General features: G+C 53.7%; 1 protein-coding gene across 2 annotated transcripts in view; it reads left to right on the top strand.

Annotated features, from left to right (window-relative positions):
• Nucleotides 1-1,130: 1,130 nt before the first annotated feature.
• HIVEP2 (human immunodeficiency virus type I enhancer binding protein 2) overlaps nt 1,131-10,461 on the top strand; it is a 309,581-nt gene continuing 300,250 nt past the window's right edge. The window contains exon 1 of one of the 2 annotated variants that reach the window (XM_029596509.1): nt 1,131-2,036. The gene's annotated coding sequence lies outside the window, so the exon portion shown is untranslated. The remainder of the gene's footprint in view (nt 2,037-10,461) is intronic. The other variant, XM_029596510.1, reaches the window with a different exon arrangement.

Below are 10,461 nucleotides of genomic sequence, written 5' to 3'. Positions count from 1 at the left end.
ACAAAAGTTCATGGTTCTGCACTCGCGGGTCCTGACCCCTGCAAGCACACCCAAGAGAGGGAGGGGACACAGCAAATGCCTGTGAGCGCGGCGGGGCCGTGAGCTCAGTCCGCAGGCATGATGCCTTATAACAGCAAGACCAGAGCTGGACCTCTGAGGTCACAGGAAGGAAAGGATTGGGAGAATGGGTCTGTGGGGAAGGTGGGTAGGGAAATTGGGGGTTGTGTGGAGGGTTCAGAGATCCAGGGTGGAAACTGGGAAGACCGGTTGTGGTTGGAGGTCTGCAGAGGGGCAGGAGTTAGAAGTCCGGGTAGGGGAGTTGAAGAAGTAGCATGGCACCAACAGTGCCTAGGGGCAGTCAAAGCTGAACTTCATCCCTTACCCAATGATTAACGCCCATGCTAAAAAAAATGTACATTACTTTTTAGTGCACCCTTTATAGCATGATTTTAGTACACCCCACAGGCTATTCGGTACAGCACAAAACATGGACTCACCAACTAATTTTATTATGCAATTCCTCCGAAGTTTTTGCACTGTTCTGTGAATTATTTTTTGTAAAAACAATCGACACCTCTGACAGAATGTATATTTTATGCAACAATAATTTGAGACATCAAGCTCGCTTTTTGAGAGAAAACTTTATTTCATGCTCAGCAACAGACAGCAGCGTATGATTTTTAAACTGATTCAAACGGTAAAAGCAAAACAAAACATTGAGAAAAGCTGTTATTTTCCTGTTTCCGCCCCCCATATAACGTCACCCTAACCCGGCAAGAGAAGTCACACACGTACCAAAAAAAAATGAAAGAGAGAGAGAAAAAAGGGGAGGAGAAATGTTGTGGAGCAGGCGAAAGATTAAAGACAGGAAGGAAGGAAGGAAGGAGGATCCCACATCCTTCAAGGAAATTCTCAAGCTGGGAGAGACGCATGAGTCTTGCATGACAAGCTCAGGCCGGCTCTCCTGGGAGTTCCCTGGGGCTGCTCTGCGTGCTTGGGAGTGAGAGAGACTTGGGGGAGGGAGGGGAGGGGGGGCACAGAGCGCGATCTCCTCCGGCTAGGAGTGGCGGCGGTGGCCGGGCCTGCCCCCTTCTCTCCTCCCCCCCCAGCCCGTCACTCCTCAGAACAGGCTCTGCCGGTTCAGCCTCTCTCCGGGACGCGCTGGGGGATCCGATGACGTCACGGGCCGAGCTCTCCCCTCTCCGGCTCGCGCTCTCTCTCTCTCTCTCTCTCTCTGCAGCATAACTTATGTTCTGGGAAGTGGTGCCAGGAATAACCCCGTCTGTCTGCAGAGCAAGAGGCTCCCCTCGCCAGCTAGAGAACTACAGCCTGGCCTTCTCTTTCCACCTCCCTCCTCCAAGCTTACCTTTCTCCGATCTCTTTCCTCGTAACTGTTAACAGCTTTTGATTTGATTTTTGTTGTTATTATTATTTTTTTGGATTTGTGGTATTCTACGTACAGCCTCAGCTGGGGACCGGAATACAAGGAAAAAGCACCAACCACAGCAACAAGGGGAATATATATATATATATAAAAAAGCAGAAGCAGCAACGTTATCACCTTATGACAGGCTGACAGCAGCAGAAGGAAAAATACAAGACAAGTGGAGGGCTATGTTTTAGCAATACAAAAATATATTTTTTTGCTGCCTGTGCGGGATTTTGCAGGTTTGGGACGGCTGCCGGAAGACCTCCTGCGTCCCGCAGGGGTCTTTGCTCCCTGTGCCCGGGGAACACATCGATCATGTAGGGATTGGCCCAGGCTGAGCCTCGCTCCTGGCTTCCCTGCCTTCTCTGCTCGCACTCCTTTCATTCTCTTGACTGTGCCTGTGGCAGAGGAAAAGTGCCAAGTGCTTGCCAACTTGTTTTCTCTGGGCCTCTTGGAGGAGCGTAGCATCGTCAGAGTATCGTTATTATTATTATTTTTTGTAATTATTTATTATACATTTTTTGTTGCAAGTGGTTAACGCTGAGGGGGACAAGGCAGATCTGGGAAATCGGCAGCGAAGATCCTGCTTTTAGAGCTCAGCAGACCGGTGAGTCACCTGCCAATGGAGCAGCCGCCTCCATTTCTGTGAGCCCTTATTGCCATTATTATTGCTGTCATCGCTGAGGCGATCATATTTTTTGTTATAACGATTAGCCCCGCTTGATTAAAACGCTTGAAAGAAACCCAGTAGGAAAAGCCAAGCAATGTAGCGGGAGGTGGCTGCCTTTTGTTTATGCTGTATTGGGAAATGCGGGGAATACCCAGCATGGAAGTGTATGCAGATGAGGGGCAGGCTTGCGTAACATTCGCAGGAATTTACATGGCAGCTAATGACAGGCGGGGGGAAAGTGGGGGTAGGGGAGAGGTTAGTCTGACAGGGACTTCGGGGTCTGGGGAAGTTTGTACCTTGGGCTTCGGAAAGCCGCTTTCTTTTATTTTGATGTGGACGTTAAATTAAGATTCACGTTTATTCGCTGTTGGCATCTCAGTGGGCTCCCCCCTCCCCCACCTCGGGGCCCCCCGCGGCAGTAGAAATCTTTGGCAGGGGGGGGGGGGGGGCGAGTCGGTTTGGACGGAGCCTCGTAGGCCGCCCACGCTGGCAGCTTTGCATATCCTGTTTAGTGCTGCGCCGCGCTCCCGTATTGTCTGGCTGGATGCAGTCCTCCTTTTATTTATTTTATTTATATATATTTTTTTTTGGGTCTCCCCCCCTCCCTCCCTCCCCTACTCTTGCTTGCATGTCTCTTTTGCCTTTTCTTTCGTGCGCGTCTGCCCCCGGCTCCCTCTCTTTTTTTTTTTTTTTTTGGCTCCGTCGCCGCGTTTGTGTGTTGGGCTGGAGTGGGCGGAACGTTTGGCCCGTTCCGGGAATGTTCCATGACGCGCAAGAGCCACAGGAAGGGGGGGTTAACAAGGGGCCTCTGCCTGCAGTCCAAGCAGATGTTCGCCTCTCCCTCGCTCTTTTACTTTCTCTTCCTCTTTGCTTGGCTTTTTGGTGGGGAGGGAATGACAGAGGGTGAGCGCTCCGCGTTTCCCGCCTGCCTCGCCTCCTTTTGGACGGCTGTGATGTCGCTGGGACTCAGAGCCTGCCCTCCCCCTCCCCCTCTCATCCCGGCAAGTTCCGTCGCCTGCTAACGTGCGTGGCGGGAAAGGTAGCCCCGGGGTCGGGGGAGGGGCGGTTTCGGTTTGTTTGTGGAGAGAGAGTGAGAAGCGTGTCCTCCTCGGTATCTTCTCTCCGTGCCACGGACGTCGACCCTAGCAACCGATAAAAGGGAAGAATTGGAGTTGAAATCCCGGATGTCGGAAGACCTGTATTATCTGAGCAGGATAACCGTGTTCCCTTCCTGCCACTTGCACTTAACTTAATCAGCCTAAATAAATATGATACTAGGGGATAGGGTGGGGGACAGTTTTTGGTATTCTGGGTAGCACACGATTGAAAATATTGCCTTTCAGTTTCCGTTTTCTAATTTTTTATTTTTTTTTTTTTTGAGACGAAGTTGTGCTTTTGTGCTCTCTGACCTTTATTTCAACTTTTGTAGGCATTGTTTCCCAGGCCAAAAAACACACGAAAAGAACGTGCTGTTTACCCTAGACCACTCCGTTTGGCTCGCTCAGGCGGAAAAAATCAGGAGTACTCAAAAAGGGTCGTGAGATCAAAGCGGGTAATTTTCAAAAGGCTTTATGGGTGTAAAAGCATATGCCTGTAGCAATTTTTCAAAAGCACATTTACGCACTTAAAGAGCACTTGTGTGCGTAAAACCTATTGATAATTCAGTAGCACATATCGCAGGTTTCAAAAGCCCATTAATGCACATAAAACCCAGTTTTAAGCGTATAAATCCTTTTGAAAATTACCCCCAAACTGTTTGAAGTTGTATGAATGAAAACTGTATAATAAAACTGTGAGAGACACTGTGTTTTGCTTTAGAAGTCTTTTTTTTTCCTGCTGCATTATATGGCTTTCTATAGTTTTCGTCAGGGTACCAAATGAAAAAGATTGAGAACCAATGGGCTAAAATCTTCTGAAAATGTAGAAAATGACTTTAGATAAAAGAGTGCAAGGCCCATCTAGTCTGCCTATTCCACAGAACCTACCTGATCTCAGGCTTTAGCCTGCCTTCTGTGGAAGGATTCTCTGGGTTTGTTCCTTATTTTTGCCCAGTAGTTCCTCCTTTCTCTTCTTCTGTCAGAACCAGTGCTGGGATCCCTTTACTGTGAGCTTTCGTTTGCAACCCGCTCGGGATTCCCCCCCTATTTTAATAGACCCTCCTGCTGTTCTTAGTCTGGCCATTTCAGCAACAGTTTCGAGGTGTCTCCCTTCAGGATGACTGACGCTCCTGTCCCCGGGGCTGTGAACACTGCAGCAGCCTCAGCTGACCCAGCATGTGCAAGACTTGAATTGTGAATCAAACCAGCTCTGCCACCAAGCCACCGGGTTGGCCGGCTGTCTTGGCCTCCACCAACTCCAGTGGGAGGCTGCATCCACCGCTTTTTAACTGAAGAAATAATTTCCTGTGTTGCTCTTTCAGCCTCGAAGTGTGACTTCCGTTTATTCTAGAACTTTCCACTGGAAAATCCCTTCTTCCATATCTTGTATCTTTAGGCTATGGAAAAGGATTCTTTATTATTATAACCATTATTATTTAATCCTTACATTTCATTTCTCTCCTTTTCCATATTTTGTATTTGATAACATCTACTATGCTAGTTCCTGAAATGTTAATCTGATGTAAATTATTTTGATTCTTAGCTAACATGCCTAGGAAAACACATTAATTGCACTTTAATTTGTTAGTAATGTACTGCTGGGAAATTCTAAATCTGATTCTGGAGTAGGGATTGGATCCATTTTTAACTTGCTATTAATGTCATACTTTATGCACGTACAATAGAATGGGAGAAATCTTGAATTGCTTTAATGTACTTCAGTGGAAAATGAAACTAGTATCATCTGGTAACATGCAAATATAGCATTTTAGAAAGGGGAACACACAGTTTAAGATCTTTAAGATCATGAGAGGTCTTGAACGAGTAGATGTGACTTGGTTATTTTCACTTTCGAATAATAGAAGGACTAGGGGGCATTCCATGAAGTTAGCAAGTAGCACATTTAAGACTAATCGGAGAAAATTCTTTTTCACTCAACGCACAATAAAGCTCTGGAATTTGTTGCCAGAGGATGTGGTTAGTGCAGTTAGTGTAGCTGGGTTCAAAAAAGGTTTGGATAAGTTCCTGGAGGAGAAGTCCATTAATGGCTATTAATCATTCCCTGTACGTACAGGATCAGTCCAGACGGTGGGTTATGTCCCCCGTCCAGCAGATGGAGTCAGAGTAAAACTTCGAGGGTGCTGGTATATAAACTGGTGCACCCTCCTAGATCCTCAGTATCTCTCTGACTCCAGCAGATGTGAGAGGGGATCTCGTTGTTTCCCCAACTTAGGGTTTATTACTCTACATATATCTATATTATTATTCTCTCTTTCACTGATGGATCAAGTTATTTAAAAAAAAAAAAAAAAAAAAGACTTTTGTTCCTGTCATAAGGGAGCCGGGGTTCTTGGCTCCCCTGATCAGCCTGCCATAAGGACTGCCTCTTACCTCATTTATCTCTTCCTGTGATCTTCAGGGGTAAGCTTGGGGGTAGTTTTCTCAGTTTGTGTTATTTTTTCCTTTCAGCGCAGGTTTTGGACACCTTCGGAGGTGGATGCTGGTGGGGCCAGCCTCTCCCCTCCTTTCCGTTGCGGCGGCTCACCTCCCCCGCGGCCCTGCGACGCTTCATTCCCCAGGGCTGCAGGCGGCACGGAGGTCCCATTCCCCTGCCGTCCCCGGGGTTGAGAGTGTTTGGGCGAGTGTCCAAGGGCACGGCGAGCCCGCTCTTCCCGCGCCGCGATCTTAGGCTTTCCCGAGGAGGGGGCTCCTCCCGGCGTGCTACACCCGACTTAGCCCTCGCGCGATGCAACGCGCGCGCTGCCCGTCCTGCGGCGGCCCGGGCCAGGGCGCTTCGAGGGACGGTCCATGCGGGCGTTGTCTCCCCGGGGGGGAGACGAGCGCTGCCCCGCCGACAATTTCGCCGCCGCGCCCGGAGCGCCGCGGACCTCGAGGGCTAGCCCCGCCCCCGTCTTTGGCGGGAGCGGCGGCCATCTTAGACCTGGAATGCAGCGCGGACTCGGACGCGGAGGAGCCCACTGAAGATGTTTTGCCGTCCGCCCCCCCGACCTCAGATTCGGGGCCTCTGCCTTCCACATCCGGACTCCCCAGGGACCTCCTGCCCCCTCCCTCGGCGGGTCCGCTCAGTTTTTCAGCGGACTTTGTGGTGCTGATGCACCAGGCGTATTTACAGAGCCTGAGCTCTCAGGGGGGGGCAGCTCTCGCTCCTCCTCCCGCCAAGGTTCCCAGGCCCTCGGGGGTTACGGCTGCGGTACCGGGGACCGGAGGGGGCGGCGCCAGGTTGCCCCTGAGTATACCACTCTCCCTGGGGGGCCCGTCACCCTCGCCGAACCTCGGGGGCGACCCACTGTTACAGGTGGATGACGATTTGCCCTTATCAGCGCATCTGGAATGTGATGATCCGAGGGTCCTTCGCATCTTCCGCCAGGATGAATTGGCGGATCTTCTCCCACACGTTCTCAAGGAATTGGACCTCGACCCTCCCGTGGCACCCCCAGGGCCCCCGGCTCCCTCCGTGGCTTCGGCTACCTCCAAGGGTGACCCTGTATTGGCGGGTCTGCGTCCCATAGCGAAGACATTTCCCATTCATGATTCATTTCTCCATCTTCTGGTGCGGGAATGGAATAACCCGGAGGCGTCCCTTCGGGTCGGCAGGGCGATGGACAAGCTCTATCCGCTTCCGGGGGACTTTCTGGACCTGCTCCGGGTCCCCAAGGTTGATTCAGCGGTGTCTGCCGTCACCAAGAGAACTACCATCCCAGTCACAGGAGGCACCGCACTGCGAGATGTTTCGGATAGAAAGCTGGAGGTCGCCCTCAAGAAGATCTTCGAAGTCTCGGCGCTGGGGGTCCGGGCGGCCATCTGCGGTTCGCTGACCCAGAGAGCCGGGCTTCGATGGGTCCAACAGCTCCTCACCTCTCAGCAGTTACCGCCTGAGGAGGCGGCTCAGGCTGACCGTCTGGAGGCGGTCATTGCTTACGGGGCGGATTCCCTGCACGACCTGCTGAGGGTCCTGGCCAGGACCATGGCTTCGGCCGTCTCTGCCAGAAGACTTCTGTGGCTCAGGAATTGGGCGGCGGACGCCTCCTCCAAGGCGAGCCTGGGAGCTCTGCCCTTCAAGGGCAGGTTTCTCTTTGGAGAAGACCTCGATGAGATCATCAAGACCCTGGGGGAAAATTCGGTCCACAGGTTGCCTGAGGACCGGCAGCGTGGTTTTCGATCATACTCTGGGAATGCCAGGAATCGTTACCGCGCCCAGAGGCGGTACCGAGGCTCCAGGACACAGAGCCCTAGGACGCCTTCCACCAGGTCGCAGACGTGGACGCGGCCCTTTCGAGGGCGCAGACCGGCCAGGGACTCCTCTTCCCAGGGAGCCTCCGGCAAGCCTTCACAATGATGTCAGGCCAGTCCACTCCTCGCTGCCCCGGATTGGAGGTCGCATCGCTTTGTTTCGCGAGGAATGGACCGACATCACCACGGACCGGTGGGTCCTGGATATTGTAAGAGACGGTTACGCGTTGGAATTTGTGCGGCCTCCCAAGGATCGATTCGTCTTCTCCCCCTGCGGGTCAAGTCTCAAGCGACAGGGAGTGCAACACACGCTGGACAGGCTGCTGACCCTGGGAGCCATCTCGCCCGTCCCCTTAGGAGAGGTGGGCTCGGGGCATTATTCCATTTACTTCGTGGTTCCCAAAAAGGACGGAGCCTTTCGTCCCATTCTGGACCTCAAGGAAATCAACAAGGTGCTCCGGGTCTCCAAGTTTCGTATGGAAACACTCCGCTCTGTCATTGCGGCGGTGCATCAAGGGGAGTTCCTAGCTTCCCTCGACCTCACAGAGGCCTATCTACATATCCCTATTCATCCGGCTCATCACAGATTCCTTCGTTTCAAGATCTTGGGTCGACATTTTCAGTTCCAGGCGCTACCATTCGGCCTGGCAACCGCGCCCAGAACCTTCACAAAGATCATGGTGGTGGTAGCGGCCGCACTCCGGAAGGAAGGCATTCTGGTTCACCCTTACTTGGACGACTGGCTCATTCGCGCGAAATCCCTGTCTCAGGGACAGGCGGCGGTCGACAGGGTGGTGTCTTTCCTTCAGTCACTCGGCTGGGTGGTGAACTTCAGCAAGAGCAGTCTGCGGCCAGCCCAACAGCTGGATTTTCTGGGGGCGCGGTTCGACACGGCTCTGGGCAAGGTCTTCCTGCGTCCGGACAAGGCTCAAGCGCTGCGGGATCAAATCACCCGGTTTGCGTCTCTCCCGACACACACGGCGAGAGACTATCTTCAAGTCCTGGGTTCCATGGCGTTTGCGATCAGCCTGGTTCCCTGGGCTTTTGCACACCTGCGGCCCCTGCAAATGGCCCTACTCTCGAGATGGAAACCAGTCTCCCAGGATTACCAGGCGATTCTCCCACTTCCCCAGACTGCTCGGTCCAGCCTGGAGTGGTGGCTGGACCCCAGGAACCTAGCTCAAGGATGTTCCCTGGAAACGCCGGACTGGGTAGTGGTCACTACCGATGCAAGTCTGTCCGGTTGGGGAGCAGTGTGTCTCCGAAGCTCGGCTCAAGGCACGTGGACGGGGGATCAGTCTACCTGGTCAATCAACCGCCTGGAGACGAGGGCGGTTCGCCTAGCCCTGGTGCAGTTTCTGCCGCTGCTCAAGGGGCGCGCGGTTCGAGTTCTCTCAGACAATGCGACGACGGTGGCCTACATCAACCGTCAGGGGGGCACCAGGAGCCAACTGGTCGCGTGGGAGGCCGCGCGCCTGATGGCGTGGGCAGAGCGTTTCTTGAATCAGCTGGCGGCATCTCACATTGCCGGGGTGGACAACATTCAAGCAGACTTCCTGAGTCGTCAAGCGTTGGACCCGGGGGAGTGGTCACTCTCCGACGAAGCGATGTCGCTGATCTCCAGTCGGTGGGGGACACCGGCGATGGATCTCATGGCGTCCGCCGCCAATGCAAAAGCTCCTCGGTTCTTCAGCCGCAGAAGGGAGCGCGGCGCGGAAGGTGTCGATGCTCTGGCTCTCCCCTGGCCCACTCAGATCCTACTTTATGTCTTTCCCCCCTGGCCACTGGTGGGAAAGGTGATTCGGAGGGTGGAACGGCACCACGGTCAGGTCATCATTGTGGCTCCAGAATGGCCACGGCGCCCGTGGTTTGCGGACCTGCTCGGCGTGTCGGTGGACGGCCCACTCAGACTCGCGCACCTTCCACGGCTTCTGCATCAGGGTCCAGTATTTTTGGAGCAGGCGGAACCCTTCTGTCTTGCGGCGTGGCTTTTGAGAGGAGGGCACTCCTGAACAGGGGCTACGCTATTCCCGTGGTGGACACACTTCTCAGGGCGCGTAAGACTTCCACGTCGGTCGCCTACGTGAGGGTCTGGAAGGTATTTGAAGTTTGGTGCTCGGCGCGGGGGACCCCCGCGACCGCAGCTTCCCGCCATCACATCTTGGCGTTCTTGCAGGATGGGCTGGAAAAGGGCCTTTCCTACAATTCGCTCCGAGTGCAGATGTCAGCCCTCGCATCCTTGGCTCGCGCCTCAGGTAGGCCGGATCCGTCGTCTCATCCGGATATCTCCCGGTTCCTCAGAGGAGTTACACACTTGCGGCCGCCGGTGCGACCTCTTTGTCCTTCCTGGAATCTCAACTTGGTGCTGAGGGCCCTGGGGGAGCTACCCTTCGAGCCCTTACGTCACGCTACCATCAAGGACGTTACCCTAAAGACGGTTTTCCTGGTTGCTATAGCCTCGGCAAGGCGTATCTCCGAACTACAGGCGTTGTCATGTAGGGAGCCCTTCCTGCGGTTCACGGACTCCGGGGTTTCCCTGCGGACGGTTCCTTCGTTCTTGCCTAAGGTGGTCTCCTCGTTTCACATGAACCAGGTGGTGGAACTTCCAGCCTTCTCAGGAGACGCCCCTGCGATGCTTCGGTGCCTGGACGTCAAACGAGCGCTTCTTCGCTATCTGGAGGTGACGAATGACTTTCGACTCTCCGACCATCTCTTTGTACTTTGGTCTGGTGCTAGAAAGGGCCGGCAGGCGTCCAAGACTACCATCGCTCGCTGGCTCAAGGAGGCGGTGGCTGCTGCTTACATTGGTTCCGGGAAGGTTCCTCCGGTGGGTATCAAGGCGCATTCGTTGCGAGCCCAGGCCACTTCCCATGCAGAGTCTCAGCTGGTCTCCATACAAGAAATCTGCCGGGCGGCAACTTGGAAGTCTCTCCACACTTTTGCCAGACACTACCGACTCCATGTACCGGGGACGGAGTCTGGTTCATTTGGGGACAGGGTACTTCGAGCAGGGT

Source organism: Rhinatrema bivittatum, chromosome 3 (assembly GCF_901001135.1).
Source record: "Rhinatrema bivittatum chromosome 3, aRhiBiv1.1, whole genome shotgun sequence".
Classification (NCBI taxonomy): domain Eukaryota; kingdom Metazoa; phylum Chordata; class Amphibia; order Gymnophiona; family Rhinatrematidae; genus Rhinatrema; species Rhinatrema bivittatum.
The sequence above is the reverse complement of the archived record's forward strand: the minus strand, read 5'-3'. Positions and strand labels throughout refer to the sequence as shown.